The following is a 24,226-nucleotide window of genomic DNA, read 5'->3' on the forward strand; positions in this document are numbered from 1 at the left end:
AAACAGTGCTGCGATGAACACTGGGGTGCACGTGTCTCTTTCAATTCTGGTTTCCTTGGTGTGTATGCCCAGCAGTGAGATTGCTGGGTCTTATGAGAGTTCTATTTCCAGTTTTTTAAGGAATCTCCACACTGTTCTCCATAGCGGCTGCACTGGTTTGCATTCCCCCCAACTGTGTTAAAGGGTCCATTTTCTCCACAGACTTGTAATCTGTAGCAGCGCGTCTTGCCGCCGTTGGAGCCGTCCTCTTCCTTGGGTTACCGATGCCGTGAGCTGACGCCTCGTCCGCTTGCACCCCGCACCGCTGCTGCTCCAGTGCTGCTGCCCCCGTCACCGCCGCCCGTCCCTGCCGCCTCCATCCGCCATGACCCACCGCCTCCTGCCGCCACCAGCATCGCCTCCTCCTGATGCCCCCTAGTTAGACCATGCGGGCCCCCAAACGCAATTCCCAATCACACCAAATATTTTAAGGAACATAGGTATTTTCGTTTCAGATGCTTCTCACCTTGTGGCCTGAGTACAATCCAAGCATGTTCAGACACGAGCTGAGTGTTATCTTTGGAGCATCCTGGAACTCTCCCTCTAGTCCAGGGACCACACCCAGCTTGTGGACCTGACTTGTTCCTTGCTTAGGATGGGCTCAGGCCCAGAGGTTCCACAGCCACTCAAATACACATGCCTGTTGGATCAGCCTAGAAATTCATTGTAGACACTCAAGCTAGCTTTCTTTCTGCACACTTCAGGAACATGTGCACACATGGGTACATGTCCTTATTGAAATTGCCAGAGAGAATGCAAAACTCACATGTTTGTGAGTTTAGTCTATTTCCCCCTGGTACTGTGAAATTGCTGGTATTGTGGAATTCTTCTGAGAATCTAAAACCTGATGTTATCTCATTTACCTTGAGGAATATCAGCTGGGATATCTCCAAATAATAGCTAGGCTTGTCAAGATAGGCAGTTGTTTCTCTGTAGGGTGGAGGAAGTCTGAAGCTAGGCCAGTCCAGGCCTGGTGGTGAAGCTCTGTGAGGTCACCAGGGCCTAAACCATAGCTCTGGTCCTCCGCCCTCAACACGCGGTGTCCACTGCAAGAACCCAGGCTGCTGCTGGAGCATCGGGAGCTGCATCCCAGTCAGCAGGAAAGAGGAAGGACCTAGAAAGACATGCCCCTTCTCTTTAAGGACACTACACTCACAGAATTTACATGCTGGGTTTCCACTTACCTCTGATGGGTCAGAGCTTGGCTGCAATGCCACATTTAGCTGCAAAAGAGGCTGGGAAATGAACCCTTTACTGTGTGTGTCCAGGTTTCCAGCCACATCAGCAGTTCTGCTCCCAGGAAGGAGGCCAAGAATACATAATCAAAGAGATCAGGGAGTCTCTGCAAAACAGAGAAGATTTTTTTCCCTCCCCTTTTATAGATTTCAACCTGGCACATTGAATTGCTTGTGCCATCCACACCAGTGTATGTGAGAGGATCACCTATTGATAATTTAATTCATACTTCCATCTCACTGCTGTTGATGCATTTCCCTTCCCTGTCGTGAAAAGGTAGCTCAGCTGTTGTCCCCATGTCTAACAGGCTCTTGTGTTGTGGGATCAAGAGCCAACATTGACAGGTACTCAGCAGGTAAACCCGGCCTCATCTTTTGCTTTCATGGCATGAACTCATGGAAACAATGATAGCAAAGTCCCTGTAATGGGAGAGGAGCTCCAAAGTTTGGGGAAAGCAGAAGTGGATTGGAGAGAGGTGTTGAAGCTTCCTTGAGGCAGAAGGGGTCAGGGTTTGGGCTGTCTAGCAGCTAGTAGGGACCAGAGCTGCGCACTGCCTTCAGAGCACATCCTAAGAGCAGCGGCCATGTGTGTGTCTCAGGAAGCCCAGATGTGAGTCGTAAAGTACCTCCCAAGGCTGGAAATGTTTTCTCTGCTCAAGAACCCGTTTTCCAGAGAGATGACCAGGGTGATCCAGACAGTAGGGTGAAAGTGAAGTCGCTCAGTCGTGTCCGACTCTTTGCGATCCTATGGACGGTAGCCTACCAGGCTCCTCCATCCATGGAATTTTCCAGACGAGAGTACTGGAGTGGGTTGCCATTTCCTTCTCCAGGAAAATGTATATTATGGGAGTGGGTCTGGTGAAAGTGAAAGTGAGACAGTAGGGTGTCCCCTCTCTATTCTGGTCTTACAAGTGAACTGAGACTATCCTATAACCCTGGAGAAGTAGAGGCAGTGCCCAAAATGAGATCAAGGGTGAATTTTCCTCCACGAGCAGGTAGGAACTTAGGGAGAATGTTTTTTTCCCAACAGAGTATTAATATTTTTTAAACCACATATTGTCAGTTAATATTTATTCCTGCTGTAAGGATAGGGCTAAAAATAGAACTCAGGCCTCCTGAGTAATAACCTTGCAATCTGCTGTTGCAGCTTTGCTGTCTCTGAAGGCCAAGGTTAGAAGTGGGAACCATATTGATCACTGAAGAGTGATTCATCCTAACTCCTCAGCCTGCTGCCTTGGCTCATCATTTTTTGTTTTCCCACATTGATTTAATCCTACATAGTCGCTTTTTAGGCTATCAACTCCTGGAAGGCAGGTACTCGGTCTAGACTATATGACATGGTCCAAGGCATGTTATGTTGCTCACACAGTCTGTTGTTCCATTGACCCTTCCTCATGTCTTCATCGTGGTGAAATTCGTTAGGCACTCACCATGTTTCCCCTAATCTGGGGCTTGTTATAGAATTATACGTCAGAGCCAAGTCTCCAAGGGAAACCCAAGGTGTTATAACCAGTGATATTGATGATTTAGTAGATGATGTTCTTTTTCTGAACTTCAAATGAAACCAGTGGGTTATGAGGATTCATCCCTCAGCTGAGTCACAAAGACAAGTTTCTGCCCTCTTGCAGTTAAAAATTCATGAAGCATTTTCAAAAGGCTGTTGAGAATCAGGCTCAGTCACATTCTTGCCCTTTCTAACTTAAATATTGTCTCTATGACTCACTGCCTTTGGAGGTCTTCACTTTTGCCTATGAGTTGTAATATGGTGTTTCCACTGAGTCAAGAATCTGGTTATCATTTAGTTAAGCTAAAGAAAAATATAAGCATTACAGGGAATCAAGCAATAAAACAAAATATAAACATCAGTTCGTTTCACTGTGCTTTGCTACAAAGCTTGGCAAGCTTTGAAAATTGGCTTGCTGGGGTTGTCTCCCCAAGGTGGATGAACCAACAGCTAAAATGAGGCTAGAGACATTTGTCAGTGACTGCTTTTCCTGCCCCATGATAGTTCTCTCGATCAGAGGGAACTTTGGTTTCCAACCGGAAAGGAGAAAGTGAGAGGCAATTGATCCCCTGACAATGAGAGCTGATCTGTGTCTCATAATTGGCCCACATGCCACAGATTGCTGGTGCCTACATCTGTACCACATTACTGGGTTTCAGATAGCAAGTTTTGCAACTGCAATATTCCCTGAGATGCCTTTGCTTTTGCTACTATGGCATCAGACTATTTCCCCCTTTTGTGGCCAAGTTATTGGAAGGAAGGCAAGGACCTTGGAGAACTTGCTTTTTCAGGATTGTTAATGTCTTATAACTTCCTGCTGTCTTGCTGCTAATAATTCATAAAGCAATGTTTTTCTTTTTAAGTATAGTTAATTTAAAATTTGTGTTTTAAAATTTGTGTTAATGAAGTAATTAAGTTATATATATATATAAATACACACACATATATATATATTCCTTTTCAAATTCTTTTCCATTATAGGTTATTATAAGATGTTGATTATTGTTTTATGTGTTATACAGTAGGTCCTTGTCCTTTACCTATTTATACAAATACCAGTGTATTTATGTTAAGCCCGTATTCCTAATTTATCTCTCCTCACTCCCCTCAAGAAATTCATGAAGCATTTTCAGAAGCCTCTTGATATATAACATGGGGCCCCAAGTTGCACAACACCTTGGCTGCCATCTGTTTTGCCAAAAGTTTTACTTTTGTTTTAGGTTCAAAGGACTCATTATCAAAAAAAACTACATGTCACACACAATAAACAATTTCAATATTTAATAGAGGATTATTTAACTTAATTTCAATGTACAGTCATTGAAAGAAGAGCAACAGAAATAATAGAGAAAAGTAACAGCACATACATCACCAAATTGGGCTGACCAACATCCAAACTTAAACAGCTCTGGGAAGTCCCTCGTTAACCGCAATCTGGAGTCCCAATGGGGAAAGGGTCCCAGGCGGTGCATCCACCCCATGAGTGAGACTTCAGATTGCAGTTTTGGGGGCTCCTGCATATAACCCCAGGCTACGAACTGGTGGTATCATCAGTTTGTGAGCAAAAAGGCGGCTGACTTTCCTTTAACTTTTCAATGCTGTTTGTTTCACCTTGCGAGTCATAAGATTTTCTGAACCCAGGGGTCTAGCCAGGCCTCCAGGAGCTCAAGAAAATCCAAGACCCGCTCCCTCTTTTAACCTAAAGTGCTACTTGACCTGCTGGTAGTGACTGGTGTGTTTGCAGGCAGGCACGCAGTTTAGGCAGGGTCAGAAGTCATTCAGAGGCCCGCTGTCCTACTTCTGAAGCATGAACAAGGTTAGTTCCATTTTAATTTCCTTAACATGATCTCAGTGTCTGACCTGTGAGGATTCTTGTGGAGGTTCTAACCTTGTCTCTGTCCCTATGCTCAGTGGCGAAGTTTAGTAAATTCCCTGAATCCACTTTTGTGTCCAACTTGACTCCTCCCTCTATAGCAGGTTGGTGAAGACAAAGGTCAAGTCCCTCCAGAAAACCTAGAATTGTCATCTGCAATAATAATAATAAAAGAAATAGAGCTAATAGTGATGATGCCACTTCCCTCGGAAACTTCTCTTGGAAAAGCGAGACTGTTTCTTTCTCAGGATTCCCCAGCAATCATTTCAAGTCACACTGGACCAAAGTAGATCACACACCCACCCTAGGACCAAGAACCATGGCCAGGAGGTTGGGATTGTGTCACTTAAGGCCTGAGCCAGGAATATTGAGCTAAGACCCAAATGCAAAGATCTTATAGTATTGGTCATGCAAACCCAAACAAGAATGGGATAGTTTCCAGGAGAAGGAGAATGAATGATGGAAAGATAGCAGCAATGCTCACAGCAACTAACAATATGTATTTAGCACTTGATTTATATTTTCACAGTTCTGAGAACTTTTTCACTTAATACTCACACACACACACAAAAAGAAACACAGAGAGAGGTTCTGATTTTATGCACATGTTCAGATTAAAAAAAATTGAAACTCAGGGAAGTTGAGTTTACTTGATAACGTTACCCAGCCAAAAAGTGGTTTAAACAAAGAAAGTGAAGTCGCTCAGTCATGTCTGACTCTTTGAGACCCCATGGACTATATGTAGCCTACCAGGCTCCTCAGTCCTTGGAATTTTCCAGGCAAGAGTACTAGAGTGGGTTGTCATTTCCTTCTTCAGGGGATCTTCCTGACCCAGGGATCAAACCCAGGTCTCTCACATTGCAGGCAGATGCTTTACCGTCTGAGCCATGAGGGAAGCCCTAAAAGTGGTTTAACTGGTATTCAAATCTGAGTGGTCTGACTTTAAAAGCTGGATTTATTTGGTCTCCTCCTAAGGAAGTATCTCTGAGCTTAGCCAGAGCACACTGAGGAAGCCAAGTGTCCTGGGCTCGGGAGACAATGATGTAGACACAGATCCAGTTAATTAGCACAACTTCCTCCGCATCATGGTTCTGTCAATAGCCACCTCTCCAAGCAATCATCCACCCCTCCACCAGCCCCTCCCGGTTTCCTTTATAGCTTCCCTGAGACCAGAGGAAGGCCTTACAAGGTGAATGATTTTCTCTGAAGCTCATTCCCACAGGATAGGAGCTGCCTGCCGGAGACTAGGGCACATGTTTCAAGGGTCTTACAGGATAAGAGGGGCAGAAAGAGAATCTCCCTAGCAGTTGGTTTTCTTCAGATGTGATAAGACAAGCTCTTATTACTACACAAAACAGCTCTTATTGCTATATCAAATATGTACCTTAAAAACTGAATTAAAGAATAGTTTCCAAGAATTTGTTTCCCATTAAAATCAAGAATTACAGCATAAAAGGTATTCTTTTCCTTTGACAGCTAGTAGCATTCATAAGCTTAGTCCAAGTGATTCTTTCTAGTGCCAAGAGGTAATAAAAGGATCTTGTGGTGATGACTGGTCTGGCCAAAATACATATTCAGAGCCGTTAATAATATCTTACTCTGTCAGTTCCTAGGGCTTAGTTCTCTGTGTAAGCAGCTTTGTGTTTCTGTGTCTTCCCTGAAGAAGTAGGTGTCAGGAATCAAGCCAAGGATCTGTAGCAGGACAATTGACATATATCTGATGAATATGGCTCTTTGTAACAGTGAGATCCTCTAGATCTATCTGATCTATTTCATGACATTTTATTTGGCAGAATTAAAGGAGTGAAATATAGAGAGCTGTCTGGCTCTAGCAGAAAAGTCTTGCTGCTTTTTCATTCCTGTGTTCTCAGGTGGTGTCATGATTCATAATCCATTTTGAACTTAATATTCATGGCCCTAATCAAGCAAGCCATATCAATTTCATAAAGTTGGGTCAAGTAAGGACAAAAGGAAAAAGCTGAGAGAAAATTCGCTTGGAGTTCTTACCCTGTAGATGGCAGAGAGATGGCATATATCAAAAAAGATGACATATATCACTTCAAGAAGTGATACATGCCTTAAAAGTCACTCACATTGTTCTCTGGACTAAACTGTATTCACAAGTATTATAGTATTCTGTCTTTTTAATTAATTTTTACTGAAATATAGTTGCTTTGCAATGTTGAATTAATTTCTTCTGTACAGCAAAGCAACTCAGTCATATGTATACCTACATCCCCTCTTTTCCAGATTCCCTTCCATTTAAATCACCACAGGGCATTAAGTAGAATTCCCTGTGCCATACGGTAATTTCTCTTTAGTTATTTTATACATGGTAGTGTATATATGTCAATCCCAATCTCCCGATTCACCTCATTCTCCCTTCCTCCCTGTCCCCATATCATATAAGTGATATTATGCTGCTGCTGCTGCTGCTAAGTCGCTTCAGTTGTGTCTGACTCTGTGCGACCCCATAGACGGCAGCCCACCAGGCTCCTCCGTTGTTTTTCTCTTTCTGATTTACCTACTTCACTCTGTATGATGGTCTCTAGGTCTGCCCATCTCTCTGCAAATGATACTTTTTTTTTTTTTTTTTTACTTTTTATGGCTAATATCCCACTGTATATATATACATACCATATCTCTATCCATTCCTCTGGTGCTGGACATTTTGGTTGCTTCCATATCCTGTCTATTGGAAACAGTGCTGCAATGAACACTGGGGAGCAAGTATATTTTTGAATTATGATTTTCTCTGGGTATATGCCCAAGAGTGGGATTGCTGGGTCAAATGGTAGTTTCTAGTTTTCTAAGGAACCCCCATACTCTTCTCCATCATGGCTCTATCAATACAGTATTCTGCTTTAAATGAATTATATCTTCAGGTTGCAAGTAAAAATTTTAAAAATTAAGTGATGGGATGAGTTAGAATATTTTTGAGGCCCTTTAGGGCAGTTTTCAGATGATTATAAATAAGAAAACATTTGAGATCTCAGCATTCGTTTTAAGCTGTATCTAACGATTTTACAGTATTTGTTAAATTCTTTCTACATGTCCAGCACTATGGTAGTGCTAGAAGAGCAGTGACAAATATAACAGCACAGTCCCTACCTGTAGTGGGCCTTACCATTTAGTAAGAAAGGGAGAAAATAAGCATAATATTAATACATAATTTCAAGTTTAAAAAGTTTTATGAAGATTGATAGCAGGCTGCCAAGAGACAAAAGACCAGTGTGGGAAGGAGGGAGAAACTTTGTATAGTTAGGGAAGTTTTGCCTCAGATTGAGAAGAAAGTAGCCATGCAGGTAGAGAAGAGGGCAGCCTTCCTGGAAGAGGAAACAAGAGTGGAAATCTCTGCAGAGGGAAAGGGCCCTTTACTGAGACGGGGGCAAGCTGGAGAGGGGAATGTTGGAAACTAGCCTTGGAAGGGTCTGAAATGCTCACGATTTCAAATAGGCAGTTGGATAAAGAGCCTGGAGTCCAGAAGTCATGTCTGGGAGGGAGGTGCAGATGAGGAACAACCAGCATATAGATAAACATTTAAAAATGATCCAGTGGATAAGATTGTCTTGGAAGAGAGTAGGGAGAAAAGAGAAACTCCTACAAGAAGCCATCAATACGGAAGAGCAAACCAGTAAAAGAGTGAGCCCAGTGGAACTGGGAGAGCAGAGGTCATAGGAGTCAAAAGAAGAGAGTTACTGGTTAAGGATGGTGGGGTGATGAGCACATCTCCCACTCCCCTTTCTATCCTGAGACCTAGGAAACGATCTTAGTAACACGGTTTTAGAAAAGACATAAATGTGACTGCAGTAAAGACATGGGGAAGAACCGTCAGTGGCTTCATGTCGGTGATTTCTGGAGGATGGAAAGGAGATGGAAGAGTGACTGAGTGTGACCCAGGAAGACACAGCGCAGAGAACACGTGCAAGAGATGGGGTTACAGGAAGACCCGACCTGCCCTGCGGAATCCTAGAGAAGTGTACCACAGAGAACAGAAGTGAGGCTAAGGGTTGAACAGAGAGGAATGCATTGAAAGGAAGAATATACATAACTGTTGCTCTTCGACCACATTCACCCCTGCATTCTGAATCTCTGGCTAGAAAAAACAAACAAACAAACAAAACCTCCTCTCTGTAAGTTGAAGGCCTATACTCTACAGTTCCTAGAAGTGACCTCCTTTAAATAAAGTCTACCTTCCTACTAAGCATGTTAGTTCACTTCAGTCGCTCAGTCGTCTCTGACTATTTGCGACCCCAAGAACCGCAGCACACCAGGCCTCCCTGTCCATCACCAACTCCCGGAGTTTACTCAAACTCATGTCCACTGAGTCGGTGATGCCATCCAACCATTTCATCCTCTGCTGTCCCCTTCTTCTCCTGCCCTCAGTCTTTCCCAGCATCAGGATCTTTTCCAATGAGTCAGCTCTTCGCATCAGGTGGCCAAAGTATTAGAGCTTCAGCTTCAGCATCAGTCCTTCCAATGAACACCCAGGACCGATCTCCTTTAGGATGGACTGATTGGATCTTCTTGCAGTCCAAGGGACTCTCAAGAGCCTTCTCCAACATCACAGTTCAAAAGCATCAATTCTTCGGCACTCAGCTTTCTCTATAGTCCAACTCTCACAACCATACAAGACTACTGGAAAACCATAGCTTTGACTAGACAGACTTTTGTTGGCAAAGTAATGTCTCTGCTTTTTAATCTGCTATCTAGGTTGGTCATAGCTTTTCTTCCAAGGCAAGCGTCTTTTAATTTAATGGCTGCAGTCACCATTTGCAGTGATTTTGGAGCCTGGAGCCTGGAGAATGGAACCTGAAGCATGGAGAAATAACATGCTTTAATAAAGCGTGTTAACCTTGATCTAAATCTGTGAGATGACAGGGTCTTCCATGTACCCAGAGCACCCAGTTAACTTTTTATTGCCTCACTCTTAAATATGAATAGACAATTAAAGATCACTAGATTTTAAGAAAGTGTCCAACACAAAGAGATCATGATAAATAATAGGTAAATATGACACTGGAGGAAGTGAAATATTAATATATGGAACAGAAAAATCTTCAAAAAGATTGCAGCAAAAAAAGGAATAATCAAAACAAAAGAAAGATGTTTTGAATAATAAAATATGACTGCCAAAGTACAACATTCAATAGAAGCATTACAAATCAAAATGGAAATATCAGAAAGTAGAAGAAAAAGTCAGAGACAGAAAATGCTATTTACAAATAAAAATAAGCAACATAGAAAGAAAACTAAAGAACATGAAAGAAAGAAATAATAAAGAAAGGAAAACTACAGACTCAGAAAACTTCGCCTCCCATATGACTTTTTCCTGTGGTAATAAATCAAGGGGTAAATAACAATAAAAAGATGACATGGGATACAAAAACTGACTAATGGAAGTGCTGGAAAGAGAAAACAAGTAATAAACTATCAAAGAAATAATGCAGGGATATTTCAGAGAGACAGATTTAAAGGTCTACGGGTTTTACAGGATCTGAAGTCCTACATGGATGAAAGAAATAAAAGACCCACACCTAGGCACATCTCGTTGAAATGTAGAAACACCAAGGATATAAACATGATCTGAAATGCTTTCTCAATGGGATATGGAGGAAACAACTTATAAAGAAATAAGAATCACCCTGTCATCAGACTTTGCAATTAGCAAGACCAAGGGCTAGAAGACAGTAGAACAATGGAAAGTTTCAAAGGAAGATGATTTTCAAGCTGTAATTCCATACCCAGCTAAACCATCATGTGTGAAGAGAGAATAAAGATACTTTATGTATACAAGGACTCAGAAAACTTTGCCTCCCTTATGCCTTTTTCCTGTGGTAATAAATCAAGGGGTAAATAACAACAAAAAGATGACATGGGATCCAAATAACAGAATTGCTAACTCACGCCTGTGAAGGGAGGTCTGGGGATTTTGCTCAAAGAGAAGGAAGTTAGAGGGTGCTGAGAGGGAGGTCTCCAGACCCAGACTGGATTTCAGACTGGGCTCCACAGATTCCTAGGAAACACAGAGACATCTTCAGGGACTCTGTGAGATGGAGATCTGAGATTGACACTCTTCATAATACTGCTAAAATATGCCTTTTGCATGTCTTTGAAATTTGCATAAGCCAAGATGGTTAAAACTGCTTACTAGCATAAATGAATTGGTGCTACCAAGCAGTACTAACAGGCACTGAATTCTCCTCTGCCATGCACTCTGGTGAAAACAACCAAAAATAAAAACAAACGAAAAAAAAAACCCCACCACCCTTTATTTTAAAATGTCATAGACAAAGCAGCAAAAATTGTTAGTTTTATTCATCTTGACTCTTGAGCATGTCTTTTTAAATATTCTTCACATCAAAACAAACGTGCAGAACCCTCCATCAACCACAGCATGAAGGTGTTCTTGGGGACAAGCACTTGTGCAGCTGTTTGTGAGCTAAATTAGATGCTTTTGCCATGAAGCACTATTTTTACTTGAGTGAACAATTGATAGACAAACTCTGATTATTCAAACTTGGAATTTTGGCAGACATTTCCTAAAATGAATGAAATGAGCCCATCGCTTCAAAGAAAAGGACTGACAGTATTTATTGCCACTGATAAAATGCAAACTGTCAAGCAGAAATGACAATCTTGGAAAACTTGTATCCGCTACTACAAACCTGACAGATTCTCGATACTTAAAGACCTTCCTGATGAGATCAGTGGTGGTATTAACAAATGTTATTTTTTTGATATTGTAAAATATTGATATTGTCAACATTTGGAAGATATGCATAACTCACTGAATCAACATTGTCTAAATAACCAGTGCATGGTATTATATCACACACAAGCAAAAGAGCTCCCAAAAGTATGAGATCAATAGATTTTAATGTAACAGAGTATGAAAACTGCATTGGTAGGGTGTCAAAATAATGTAAGCACTTTATTGACTTGTAGTTTTTAGAATCAAAATATAAGCCTAGTTCCTGTTGTAGAACCAATGGTAAATACCATCAACCTTGCTTTATCCATAGAATGAGTACAGAAGACAGAAAGTAGGAGGTGGAAGTGGAAAGAAGAGATAAAGAATAGGGCAGCAGCACTAATTCCCTCACATTACAAAAAGTCAGAAGACCTGTAGTTGATGGAATAAGAATTTGAAGCTGTTGGTATTTTAGAAAGCTTGTTAAGGAAACAGCAATTAACATAGCAAGTATGATTCTGTTGCAAAAAAGTGGGGAAAGGAGAAAGGGAATCATGCAAGGGAACTAAATCCTCATTCATCATCACAGAAGCAAAGGGATAAAGTAAAAAATCAGGAGGTTTTAAAATATTTAGAAATAAGGAGCTCATTCCCAGAAGAAACTGCTTTTTAAAAATTAAAATTCACTGCTTCTGGAGAGTTGGATAAGGCATGGGATATGGTTGCATGAGTTGCCAGAAAAAATACAAAATACCTCAGTTAAGTTTGAATTTCAGATAAACAACAAATACTTTTTTTTTAGCATAATATACCTCCTATATTAAATGGGATATACTTATATTTTAAAAAAGCATTGTTTATCTGAAATTCAAGTTTAACTGGGTATCCTGTATTTTTATTTTTTAAATCAAAAACTGCATGGACTTTTCTTTTTTTTTAATGATGGGCCCTTTTGCACATTTAAATTATATAGCCACAGATAACTAATGAGACCCTGCTGTGTAGCAGAGGAATCCACTCAGTGCTTTGTGGTGAACTAAATAGGAAGGCAATCCAAAAAAGAGGGGATGTATGTACAGATATAGCTGATTCACTTTGCTGTACAGTACCAACTCACACTACATTGTAAGGCAGCTATACTCCAATAAAAAACTTTTAAAAAGAATATACATAGTATGACTCTAAGTATAAATAAATCACAACAGAGAAAACCAAATATATTTATAAAACCACATGTTAATCAACATGTGTAAAATATTTAAGTTTTTTCTTTTTTCTTCTTTAAAGAGGAAGATGCTGGGCCAGTACTATCTAGCGCCAGTGAAGTTTCAATAGATGAGGTTGGCAGATTTGTCTATTGCATTTTGCCATGTGGAGCTCAAGGGTGTCTTTGACAAGAACAGTTTTAGTGGAGCAATGGATCTGCAGCCTGGATTTCAGTAGATTCACAAGTGAGCAAAAAGTGAGGAAGGAGAGGTAATTATAGAATCAGAGAAGAGGAAGGTAAGGCAGAGATATGAGATTTGAAGAAGGCATAGATATGAGATTTGAAGAAAATCTGTTGGTTATAGGATTGCTGATACATTTTTCTTTCTGTATAGCCACCACATACCTTAGAGTAATCCATTTCTGAGATGTCATCTCAAATCTGTGCCACATTATAAAGGAAATTCTAACAATGATTTGGGATCATGCCACAGGAAGTGACCCCTCCTGCCCCCAAATAGCTTAGTAAGCAAGGGTCCAACTTTTAGGGGGAGGAATGTTTGTAACAATGTGAACGTTCTTTATAGAAAGGAAGAAGTGAGTAAAAATTAAATATAGTGATTTGCCACATATTTGTCACAGGTGAGCCTGGGATGGGAGTTTACGATCCCATTCTCACTGACAAAAGTTACCAAACCAGACTGTCTTCTTCCCTGAGAACCTGGAAGTCTAGCTCTCATATTTAAATCTACCCAGTGCTTGAATATGTAAAGTCTTAGGGGAATACAAATTTGACTGAGACATAGAGCCAGGTTCCAAGGAAGAAAAGCTTCACTATAGTAGCTAGTCAGATTTCCCCTGACTGTTGACCAGCTTATAGGCTTCAGGATGGATTGAAGCCTACCCTTGCTGACCTCTGTCCCCTGCACCCCTAACTCAGCTCAGTCACTATGCGTCACTTCCCCCAAAGCCTTATCTCAGAATTGAATTTGAACTGGCTTCTTCACCAAAAAAAATATAAAAGCAGCTTACCTCTTCTCAGCAGATTTTGTAAAAATGTCTGAACACATTTTTCTCTCGTTGGAACAACATGCAAGCCATCTTGCCCCCATTTAGGCTTTCCAAGCACTCTCTCTTCCCCTTGAGTTGTGCTACGGTTTAAAAAAGCCCTCTACTTTGTTCTACTGCGGTCACATCGGTGTATGATTAGCCACTGAAATGAGAACTTATTAAAACACTTCAGTTATTCTGTTTCTGTGAGCAACACAGGAAGAATTTTTTTAAAAAATCCTTATCTAGTCAACTCTCATGGCAAATGACTCATCATTTCCTCTCCAAAGAGGTTAAGCTCATCTCATTTCTCCATAAACTCTCATTTCTCTTTTCTTCACCTATAAACTCTGGCATCTTGAAAGCAGCAGAGAAATGAAAGAGCAGCCATAAAAAGTGGACAACTTTCTTTTCCTTTGCTTTGGAGGTGCTGCTTCCAGGAGTAATCTGATTGTCACTCAGCCCCTCAGGCCATGCTTCTTTCTCCCTGAGTCCAGTCTTAGCATGCATCCCCAAATAAAACTAGAGATGTCTAATACATATGTAGGAGAGACCCTTGAGAGTCCCTTGGACTGCAAGGAGATCCAACCAGTCCATCCTAAAGGAGATCAGTCCTGGGTGTTCATCGGAAGGACTGATGTTGAAGCTGAAACTCCAATACTGTGGCTACCTGATGCAAAGAGCTGACTCATTTGAAAAGACCCTGATGCTGGGAAAGATTGAAGGCAGGAGGAGAAGGGGATAACAGAGGATGAGATGGTTGGATGGCATCACCGACTCAATGGACATGAATTTGGGTGAAGTCCAGGAGTTGGTGATAGACAGGAAGGCCTGGCATGCTGTGGCAAAGAATCTGACATGACTGAGTGACTGAACTGAACTGAATATATATGTTTGCTAGTTTGTTTTTGAGGGGCATGAAGGGATTGTTTGCACATCATACACCAAAAGCATCCTTTATGTCCGTAGATCATCCCAGCTCTTCCCCTAAAATATCTTCCTGTAGTAGCTTCCACTCTTCCAGCCCTGTCTCCCATTGATCTCTCACTCCTCAGCCTCTTCTCTCCCTCAGCCCCCTGAAAACCCTGTTCAGTTCATGTGATTTACACACAAGGCAAGCACAACAGCTTGCAAAAGAAAAATGCTTCATTAGACAAACCAGGGTAACGTGGTATCCTTTAGGCCCTCCAATGAATAGCTTCCTTTCAACCACAGAGGTTATCGAGAGCCGTTATCAGGTTCTAGGGCTAAATTTACAATCACTAGTTAATTTGAAGTTATTTAGGAAAGTAGGTCAGTTAATGGTGATTGATATAGATATAAAATTATATAAGGATATGTGGACGTGAACCTTACATCATGTTTATTTGTAGAAGGGAAATTCCTCTTCTGTATTCATTTGTTAGGATAGAAAATGGTTGAGAGGTCCTTTGGAAACCAGTGAGGTTTGGAAAACATTTAAAAGTATGTAAATGAATAATAAACACTGGACCAGCAAAGCCATGACCAATGACCTTCAAAATCTTGGAAAATATTATTAAACTTTGTAACATCTCTTGAATTTCTGAATTGTCAGTAGAATCAGTAGGCAAACCAGGAAATGTTCAAATAGCTAGAAATAGGTCCAAGACTAACCTCAGTCTTAAAAGTTTTGTAATGTGAGTCTTTTGAAATCAAAAGGAACAATAAGTGTAATATTGAATTATTATGTCATCAGTCACTTGTAAGACTTCTCAGACCTCCCTCAGATGTACAGTCTTCTGGCCAGAAATGGAGTGACTTTTGGGATATCATCTCTGTTTCACACCATTGGATAGAAATATCATGTTACTGCACTCTGGCTGTGTAAGACTTTAAAAAAATCCTCAGGAAGTGAAGATTAAAAAAAAAATCAATGTCAAATGACTCACAGAGGCATTATTTTTAACAGTTCTGCTGCTGTCATGTCACCCTAAGAGGAACCTCTTCATGTTCGGTCAATATGGTGACACCACACCATTCCGAATTTTATGTGAAAAATACCACAGAACTTTCATTATAATAATCCTTGATTCGTCCCATCAACAACTAACATTTGAAGTTAAAGTAAAGGCAGACCCTGTTCTCCCTTATTTGTATTTTCTCATAAAATATGTATGAAGACAATCACAGCAAATGTCAGAATATCACCCTTTTAAAAATTCATCAGCATTGACTCATACTGTTCAAAATTGAATAATATATTGAATGGCTGAGAAAACCAGCAAAACTTGATAGTCAAAGTCTTGAGACAATACACTTAGTTCTGTTCGAATGGACCATACAATCCTTATATCTTGCCAACTTTTTGAAAGTGAAAAAGTGGAATAATGAGAATTTATATTCTGTAATTAGGTTCTTAAATATTTAAAATTTAATATAGTGTGGATTAATTGACACTTTTATCATCACAGTATAATGGTCTTTGTCCTGAGTAATATTCTTTGCTCTGAAATCTACCTTTATATTAATATAGTCATTTCACTTTTCTTTCATTTGGTGTTAATGTGTTCCATTCATTTACTTTTAACTTGTTCATGTCTTTATATTAAAAGTTTGGTCTTCCTTTTTTAAGCTATCTAACAATCTCCACCTTTCATTGGTGTTTTTATACCATTTATATTTAATGTGAATATTGATATCATTGGGCTTAAATCTATCACCTTGATTTTTTAATTTGACCCATCTATCTTTGTTCATTTTTTCCTTTTCCTTTTCTCTGCCTTGTCATAGCTTAATTGAATATATTTATTATTTAATTTTATCTTTTTCTTTGGCTTATTAGACATAACTTTGTTATTTTAATGGTTGTTTTAGGATATAGTGTGTATCTTTATCTTATTACAGTGTACCTTTAATATTTATAGAGTTAAAATCTTTTAACAGTTTAGTCCTGTTTCTCCCTTCTTTGCCTTTATCCTCAAGCTGGCATAAAATTTATACAGATATTATAAACTCTGCAGTATATCATTTTTGTCTTTGTTTAAAAGAGTTTCCTATTTTTAAATGAAATTTAAATAATAAGAAAAAACTCTACCCACATAAGTTACCATTTCTGGTGCTTTTTATTCCTTTGTACAGGTCTGGGTTTCCATCTGGTATCATTGTACCTCCGCTTAAAGGATCTTCTCTAACATTTCTTGTGCTGCATATCTGCTGCTGATGGATTTTTTCAGGTTTTGTAAGTCTAAAAAAACATTTATTCCATCTTTATATTTTTCTCTCAATATTTTTTATCAATAGACTTTACTTTTAGAACCATTTAAGATTTATAGAAAAACAAACCAAGTAATACAGAAAGTTCTCATATATCTCTCTATACACAGTTTCCCCTATTATTTATATCTTACATTAGTGTGGTACATTAGTTGCACTAATAAAACAATATTGGTATGCCATTATTAACTAAAATCCATGGTTTATTCATAGTTCCTTAGTTTTTACCTAATGTCCTTATTCTATTTTAGGATCCCATCCAAGATACCGTATACTTATAGTTCTCAGGTTTCCTCCGACTCAGTTTCTTAGACTGTCCTTGTTTTCGATGACCTTGACAATTTCTAAGAAGAATAGTAGGATGCTCCTGCGTGTGAAATTGTCTGATGTTTTCCCTCGTTATTAGACTGGGGTTAGGATCTTAGGGATTCCAATCCCTAAGAAAGGCAATCCCAAAGAATGCTCAAACTGCCACACAATTGCACTCATCTCACACGCTAGTAAAGTAATGCTCAAAATTCTCCAAGCCAGGCTTCAGCAACCGTGAACTTCCAGATGTTCAAGCTGGCTTTAGAAAAGGCAGAGGAACCAGAGATCAAATTGCCAACATCCGATGGATCACCAAAAAAGCAAGAGAGTTCCAGAAAAACATCTATTTCTGCTTTATTGACTGTGCCAAAGCCTTTGACTGTGTAGATCACAATAAACTGTGGAAAATTCTGAAAGAGATGGGAATACCAGACCACCTGACCTGCCTCTTGAGAAACCTGTATGCAGGTCAGGAAGCAACAGTTAGAACTGGACATGGAACAACAGCCTGGTTCCAAATAGGAAAAAGAGTACATCAAGGTTGTATATTGTCACCCTGCTTCTTTAACTTACATGCAGAGTACATCATGAAAAATGCTGGGCTGGAAGAAGCACGAGCTGGAATCAAGATTGCCAGGAGAAATATCAATAACCTCAGATATGCAGATGACACCAGCCTTATGGCAGAAAGTGAAGAGGAACTAAAAAGCCTCTTGATGAAAGTAAAAGAGGAGAGTGGAAAAAGTTGGCTTAAAGCTTAACATTCAGAAAACTAAATCATGACATCTGGTTCCACCACCTCATGGGAAATAGATGGGGAGACAGTGAAACAGTGTCAGACTTTATTTTTTTGGGCTCCAAAATCACTGCAGATGGTGACTGCAGCCATGAAATTAAAAGACGCTTACTCCTTGGAAGGAAAGATATGACCAACCTAGACAGCATATTAAAAAACAGAGACATTACTTTGCCAACAAAGGTCCATCTGGTTAAGACTATGTTTTTTTCAGTGGTCATGTATGGATGTGAGAGTTGGACTATGAAAAAAGCTGAGTGCTGAAAAATTGATGCTTTTGAACTGTGGTGTTGGAGAAGCCTCTTGAGAGTCCCTTGGACTGCAAGAAGATCCAACCAGTCCATCCTAAAGGAGATCAGTCCTGGGTGTTCATTGGACAGACTGATGCTGAAGCTGAAACTCCAGTATTTTGGCCAACTCATGCAACGAGTTGACTCACTGGAGAAGACCCTGATGCTAGGAGGGATTGGGGGCAGGAGGAGAAGGGGACGACAGAGGATGAGATGGCTGGATGGCATCACCGACTCGATGGGCATGAGTTTGAGTAAACTCCAAAAGTTTGTGATGGAGAGGGAGGCCTGGCGTGCTGCGATTCATGGGGTCGCAGAGAGTTGGACATGACTGAGCAACTGAACTGAACTGAACTGATGGATTTTAGGGGGCTTCCCCGGTGGTTCAGCAGTAAAGAATCCACCTGCAATGCAGAAGACCCAGGAGATGTGGGTTCGATCCCTGGGTTGGGAAGATGCCCTGGTGGAGGGCATGGCAACCCACTCCAGTATTCTTGCCTGGAGAATCCCCGCGGACAGAGGAGCCTGCCAGGCTACAGACCATAGGGTCACAAAGAGTCAGACACGACATAAGCGACTTAGCACGCACACATGGATTTTAGGATTTTAAGGAGAAAGAGCAGAGGTAAATTAATATTTTAGTTACGTGATATCAAGGGCATATACTATTGATATGGTTTATCACTGACAATACTGCCCTTGATCACTGGCTGAAGTAGAGTTTGTCAGGATTCTCCAATGTAAGATTCCTCTTCCTTCTGTCTTTCCATACTATATTCTTTGAGAATAGATCATAAGGCTCAGGGGTAGGGTTTATGCTCTGTTCCCTTTAAGATGGAGTATCTATGTAATTTACTTGGAATTCTCCTGTATGAGATGTTTGTCTCTCCTTCCTTATTAAGAATACAGCTAAGGGGTGGCATTTTACTCTGTCCCCTTTAGGAGTAGCAGTGTGATTTACTTGGAATTCTTCTATATGAGACATTTGTCTCTCCTTCCTTATTTATTTATTTTTCAGTCATTTGTATCAGCATGTGCTCATGAATGTCCATTTTATATTTTGGATTATAATCCAATACTACTTTACTTTGTCGTTTGAAGTGTTCCAGCTTCGGCTGGCAGGAGCTCTTTCCTCTGGCTCCTGTGCCCCTTTGCCATTCATCAGTGTCTTCCTTTATCTGTTTTTGAGCACTTATTTATCTCTGGCACTTCAAGCTAACAAGCCACTCTAAGCTCATCTTGTGTTTTTCCTGCCCAAGTCCTAAAGACAGGCATTTCTTCAAAGAGCCCTGTTTCCTTTTCTTGGGGGATGGATTAGAAACCCAGATCTGGGTGCTATATGCTGATGCTAAAGGGGTGTCATTCTGTTTAGATCCTCTCAGCTGACAAAGCAATATGAGTGTGTGTACTGACGTGTATCTACATGTGCTGTCTACACATGTCTGTATACATTTCTAAATGTAATCACCAGTACCTATTGCAAATTAAATTGAGTACTTACTGATGTCTTTATTACCAAGTGGACCATGCTAGCCCACTCTTTTTGCTGATCTGTATATTTTCCCTCAAACAGTGAAAAGCCTAGATCCCACCATCTGCCATCTGTTTACTTAAGTTTTAGTTCCAGTATATGCATAAAGCAGAGTCAAAATTATTAATACATACACCCATGACAGGGGAGAAAAAGCTGTATCAACTAGAGTCAGGACTTCTGTGCAATTCTTTTGGCCTTTAATCTTAAAAAAACAAAAACAACTCCATTTCCACAGTTATTTAGGTCAGCACTTTTTCCTTGACCCCTTTCTTTGAGGTTGTTTCATACATTTGTAATACACTTAGGTTCTCTTGTAATAAACTGCATTTTTCCCTGGGATTCCCTGAACCAGGGGAATAAATGATTTCTTTAATGTGTATACATTAAGTTTTGCTCTTTGTATTTTAAGATTCTGTAGGTTTAACAAACACATGTCAATGTACCCACTCTAACAGCATCATAAAGAACAGTTTCATCTATGTTTCACTTCTTCCATGTTTTACCTTTTCAATTTTCTCTTCTCCAAACTCCTAACCAGTGATTTTTTAAATTGTCTCTATAGTTCTGCTTTTTCCAGAATGTCATCTAATTTGATGACATACAGTATATAGCCATCTCAAACTTATTTCCCTTACTTAGCGATATTATTTAAGGTTCTTCCGTGACGTTTTAATGGCTTAATAGGTCATTTCTGAATCATATGGTTGAATAATATCCCATTGTGTGAATGTACCTGTTTATCTGTTTATCTACTGAAGACCATCTTGGTTGCTTCAAGGTTTTGGCAATGGTTATGCAATTGCCATAACCTTCATGTGTGGACATGCTTTAAGCTCAATTAGGTAAATACCTAGGTGTGAACCTTGAACTTCCAGATGTTCAATCTGGTTTTAGAAAAGGCAGAAGAACCAGAGATCAAATTGCCAACATCCGCTGGATCATCAAAAAAGCAGGAGAGTTCCAGAAAAACATCTATTTCTGCTTTATTGACTATGTCAAAGCCTTCGACTGTGTGTATCACAATAAACTGTGGAAAATTCTGAAAGAGATGGGAATACCAAACCACCTGACCTGCCTCTTGAGAAACCTGTATGCAGGTCAGGAAGCAATAGTTAGAACTGGACATGGAACAACAGACTGGTTCCAAATAGGAAAAGGAGTACGTCAAGGCTGTATATTGTCACCCTGCTTCTTTAACTTATATGCAGAGTACATCATGAGGAACGCTGGGCTGGAAGAAGCACAAGCTGGAATCAAGATTGCCAGGAGAAGTATCAATAACCTCAGATATGCAGATGACACCACCCTTATGGCAGAAAGTGAAGAGGAACTAAAGAGCCTCTCGGTGAAAGTGAAAGAGGAGAGTGGAAAAAGTTGGCTTAAAGCTTAACATTCAGAAAACTAAGATCATAGCATCCGGTCCCATCACTTCATGGGAAATAGATGGGGAAACAGTGCAAACAGTGTCAGACTTTATTTTTTTGGGCTCCAAAATCACTGCAGATGGTGATTGCAGCCATGAAATTAAGACACTTACTCCTTGGAAGGAAAGTTATGACCAACCTAGAGAGCATATTAAAAAGCAGAGACATTACTTTGCCAGCAAAGGTCCATCTAGTCAAGGCTATGGTTTTTCCAGTGGTCATGTATGGATGTGAGAGTTGGACTATAAAGAAAGCTGAGCACTGGAGAATTGATGCTTTTGAACTGTGGTGTTGGAGAAAACTCTTGAGAGTCCCTTGGACTGCAAGAAAATCCAACCAGTCCATCCTAAAGGAGATCAGTCCTGGGTGTTCATTAGAAGGACTGATGTTGATGCCGAAACTCCAATACTTTGGCCACCTGATACGAAGAGCTGACTCATTTGAAAAGACCCTGATGGGAAAGATTGAAGGCAGGAGGAGAAGGGGATGACAGGGATGAGATGGTTGGATGGCATCACCGACTTAATGGACATGAGTTTGAGTAAACTCCGGGAGTTGGTGATGGACAGGGAGGCCTGACATGCTGCAGCCCATGAGGTCGCAAAGAGTCGGACACAACTGAGCGACTGAACTGAACTGTAACTCCTGGATAATATGTTAAGACAAAACTGTGTTTAGTTTTGTAAGAAACTGTCAAACTCTCTTCCAGAGTGGGCTGCATTTTGCATTCCCACCAGCAATGAATGAGAGTTCCTGTTGATGCATCACCACCTTTGAGATTGTCGGCTTCTGGATTTTAACATTCTAAAAGGTGTGCGGTGGTATGTGACTGCTCTTTTAATTTGCAGTTGTGACAAATGAAGTTGAGCATCTTTTCATATGCTCACTTGCCAAATGTGTGTCACACACATCACAACAGTCCGCAGCAGTTAGCCAGGTCCGTCTTAGTACGAGGAAGTCCATGTTGTTGAGCCCATGTAAGGTTTCATCCATGCCACCATGCCACTTATCTGATGCCACTTATCTCAGAGGCCTACTGAGCAGGCATTGGGGGAAAGAGGCTGACTGACATGCAAAACGTGTCCTTTTCTTCATCTGACTAAGAGCCTCCTCTGGAGTGAAGGCCCTTTGATGACCTTTTACTTGGTTCACAGATGTCTTCACTGTTTGTGACTGTTCACCATCTTTAGTCCAGCCACATGTTTCTTCCTCAGGTTTCTTTGTCATTAAACTCTCACCCTTGTTCCTTCTAAGTTACTGACAATCCAGCCAAACCGTTAGCCACCACCTATGAATATATCTGTTTTTCTGGCTGTCTCTTACTGGCAAAATATACAGCTAAATATACTGCTTATAGTTCTGACCACTACGACTGATTTTCCTTCACTACTGCCCTACAAGGTTATTTCTGAGAATAATACTGTAGCTCTCCTCTTTGGGGTCATATTAATATGATCGGTGGACCCCATTTGTAAATCAGAATTTTTTTCTTTATTTTTCAGATAGTTGGTTATTAGAAACATCCCAGGTGACCAAAGCCATGGACTGATAGATAGGGGATGATGCAATAGTGGCTAAGTGTTCCACATCTGGGCCTCCTGTTCCGCTACCTTGGATCTCCCCAAGCTTGGTCTCTTATATTCCATTTCCAACTGATGATGTATTATTTCTGAGCACAGTAAACCTTGTGGCTAGGTGGGTCAGAAACAGCTAGTTTCATGATGGCAAGCTCAGGCCACATGGTAATCTGATGACACATGACCAGGGATTCAAGCTCTTTACCATTGCTTATTAGAAAGTCAAAAGTTGCTTCACAAAATTTAAAAAAAAATTTTCAGAAAGGTATTTGCTCCCAAATCCTAGGCTTCACTGTGATTCTCTATTGGTGCTTGCCAGAGATCCATATGCCATCTCTCATTTGCCTCACACCACGAGTATTAGTGGATCTCAGGTCATGGAGCAGATTGCCTTCTCTTAGACTCCAGGTGGATCAAAGCAGCAGATTCAGATGCAGCATATATTGCCTCCAAAATCCAAAAAGTCCATCAAACATCACACCTCTTTTTAGTGGCAGGGATATAAGGGGCAGAAACTGGTCTTTCATCTTGGAGTAGGTATTTCAACACTCCCAGAACCACTGAGCTCTCAGAAATGTCACTGAAGTGGGGGGCTCCTGAATCATCTTGGGGTTATCGCCTACTCTCTTCCTAAGTTCTCAGAGGTCTTCCTAAGTCATCTGAAGTGCTTGCTATTTTCTGCACATCAGTTCCAAGTAGCACATGTCATCAGTGTAATGGAACAATGTGTTCCATTACACTGACATTGTGGAATGTCAAGGTAATCAAGGTCTTTCTAAACTGTATTACAGCAAGAAGCAGGAGGACCGACACAGCCCAAGGGCAAGGCTGTGAAACTGACCCATGACACACCAGATAAAAGCAAGCTGCTCCACGTGGTCTTTACAAATTCCTATGGAGAAAAAGGAATTTGTGAAGCTGGAAATCAAGTGCCAGAGACCATACTGATTTGATCTAGTAGAGATAATACCCCTGGGACAGGAACTGAAATTGGAAGTCATTCCCTGATTAAGTTTATGATAGTACATAGTCTTTCTCCAAGATCCATCCTACTTTTGAACAAGTTCAACAGGTAAATTAAATGGGGCAATGATAGTTCATGACCCCTGCTTCCTTGAAGTCTTTGATGGTGTTAATATCAGCAGTTTCCCTGAGGATGCCATGTTTTGGTTCACTACTTTGGTAGGAAGTAGAAGAAATTCCAGGGTCTGAAATCCAATGTGGGGATTCCATCCATTGCTAAGCATGTCTGTCCCCATTATACATCAAGTACTGGAGGAATGAACACAAGGTGAGTCCTTGGGCCTACATGGTCACTGTTAGATGTAAGATGTCATCTGTTACCTACAATCGTAGCCTCCATGCTGGTTGATGGGTCACAATGGCATCTGGGACTCAGTCAGTTCAGAGCAATGGGTGGTAATCCCCCTAATATCTGGGTACTTTCCTCCAAGTCCTTTG

The 24,226-nt window shown here is 40.6% G+C and overlaps 2 long non-coding RNA genes across 14 annotated transcripts in view; one reads left to right on the forward strand and one right to left on the reverse strand.

Moving 5' to 3' along the window:
- Nucleotides 1-24,226, forward strand: part of LOC122700630 — a 526,773-nt gene that overhangs the window by 477,762 nt on the left and 24,785 nt on the right. For 10 of the 13 annotated variants that reach the window (XR_006342835.1, XR_006342832.1, XR_006342830.1 and 7 more), the window contains one exon: nt 202-3,616. The exons of 1 other annotated variant lie outside the window; for it this stretch is intronic. This is a non-coding gene — a long non-coding RNA (uncharacterized LOC122700630). Of the gene's footprint in view, nt 1-201; nt 3,617-15,250; nt 15,260-16,700; nt 16,801-17,086; nt 17,273-24,226 lie in introns of those variants that run through there. 2 more of the 13 variants (XR_006342836.1, XR_006342837.1) reach the window with 2 other exon arrangements.
- Nucleotides 29-11,599, reverse strand: LOC122700632. Its single transcript, XR_006342840.1, has 3 exons — nt 11,585-11,599; nt 7,703-7,712; nt 29-202 (listed from the first exon to the last, which is right to left on the reverse strand). It is a non-coding gene; the product is annotated as an uncharacterized LOC122700632 (long non-coding RNA).

The sequence above is a fragment of the Cervus elaphus genome, chromosome 9 (assembly GCF_910594005.1).
Source record: "Cervus elaphus chromosome 9, mCerEla1.1, whole genome shotgun sequence".
Classification (NCBI taxonomy): Eukaryota; Metazoa; Chordata; class Mammalia; order Artiodactyla; family Cervidae; genus Cervus; species Cervus elaphus.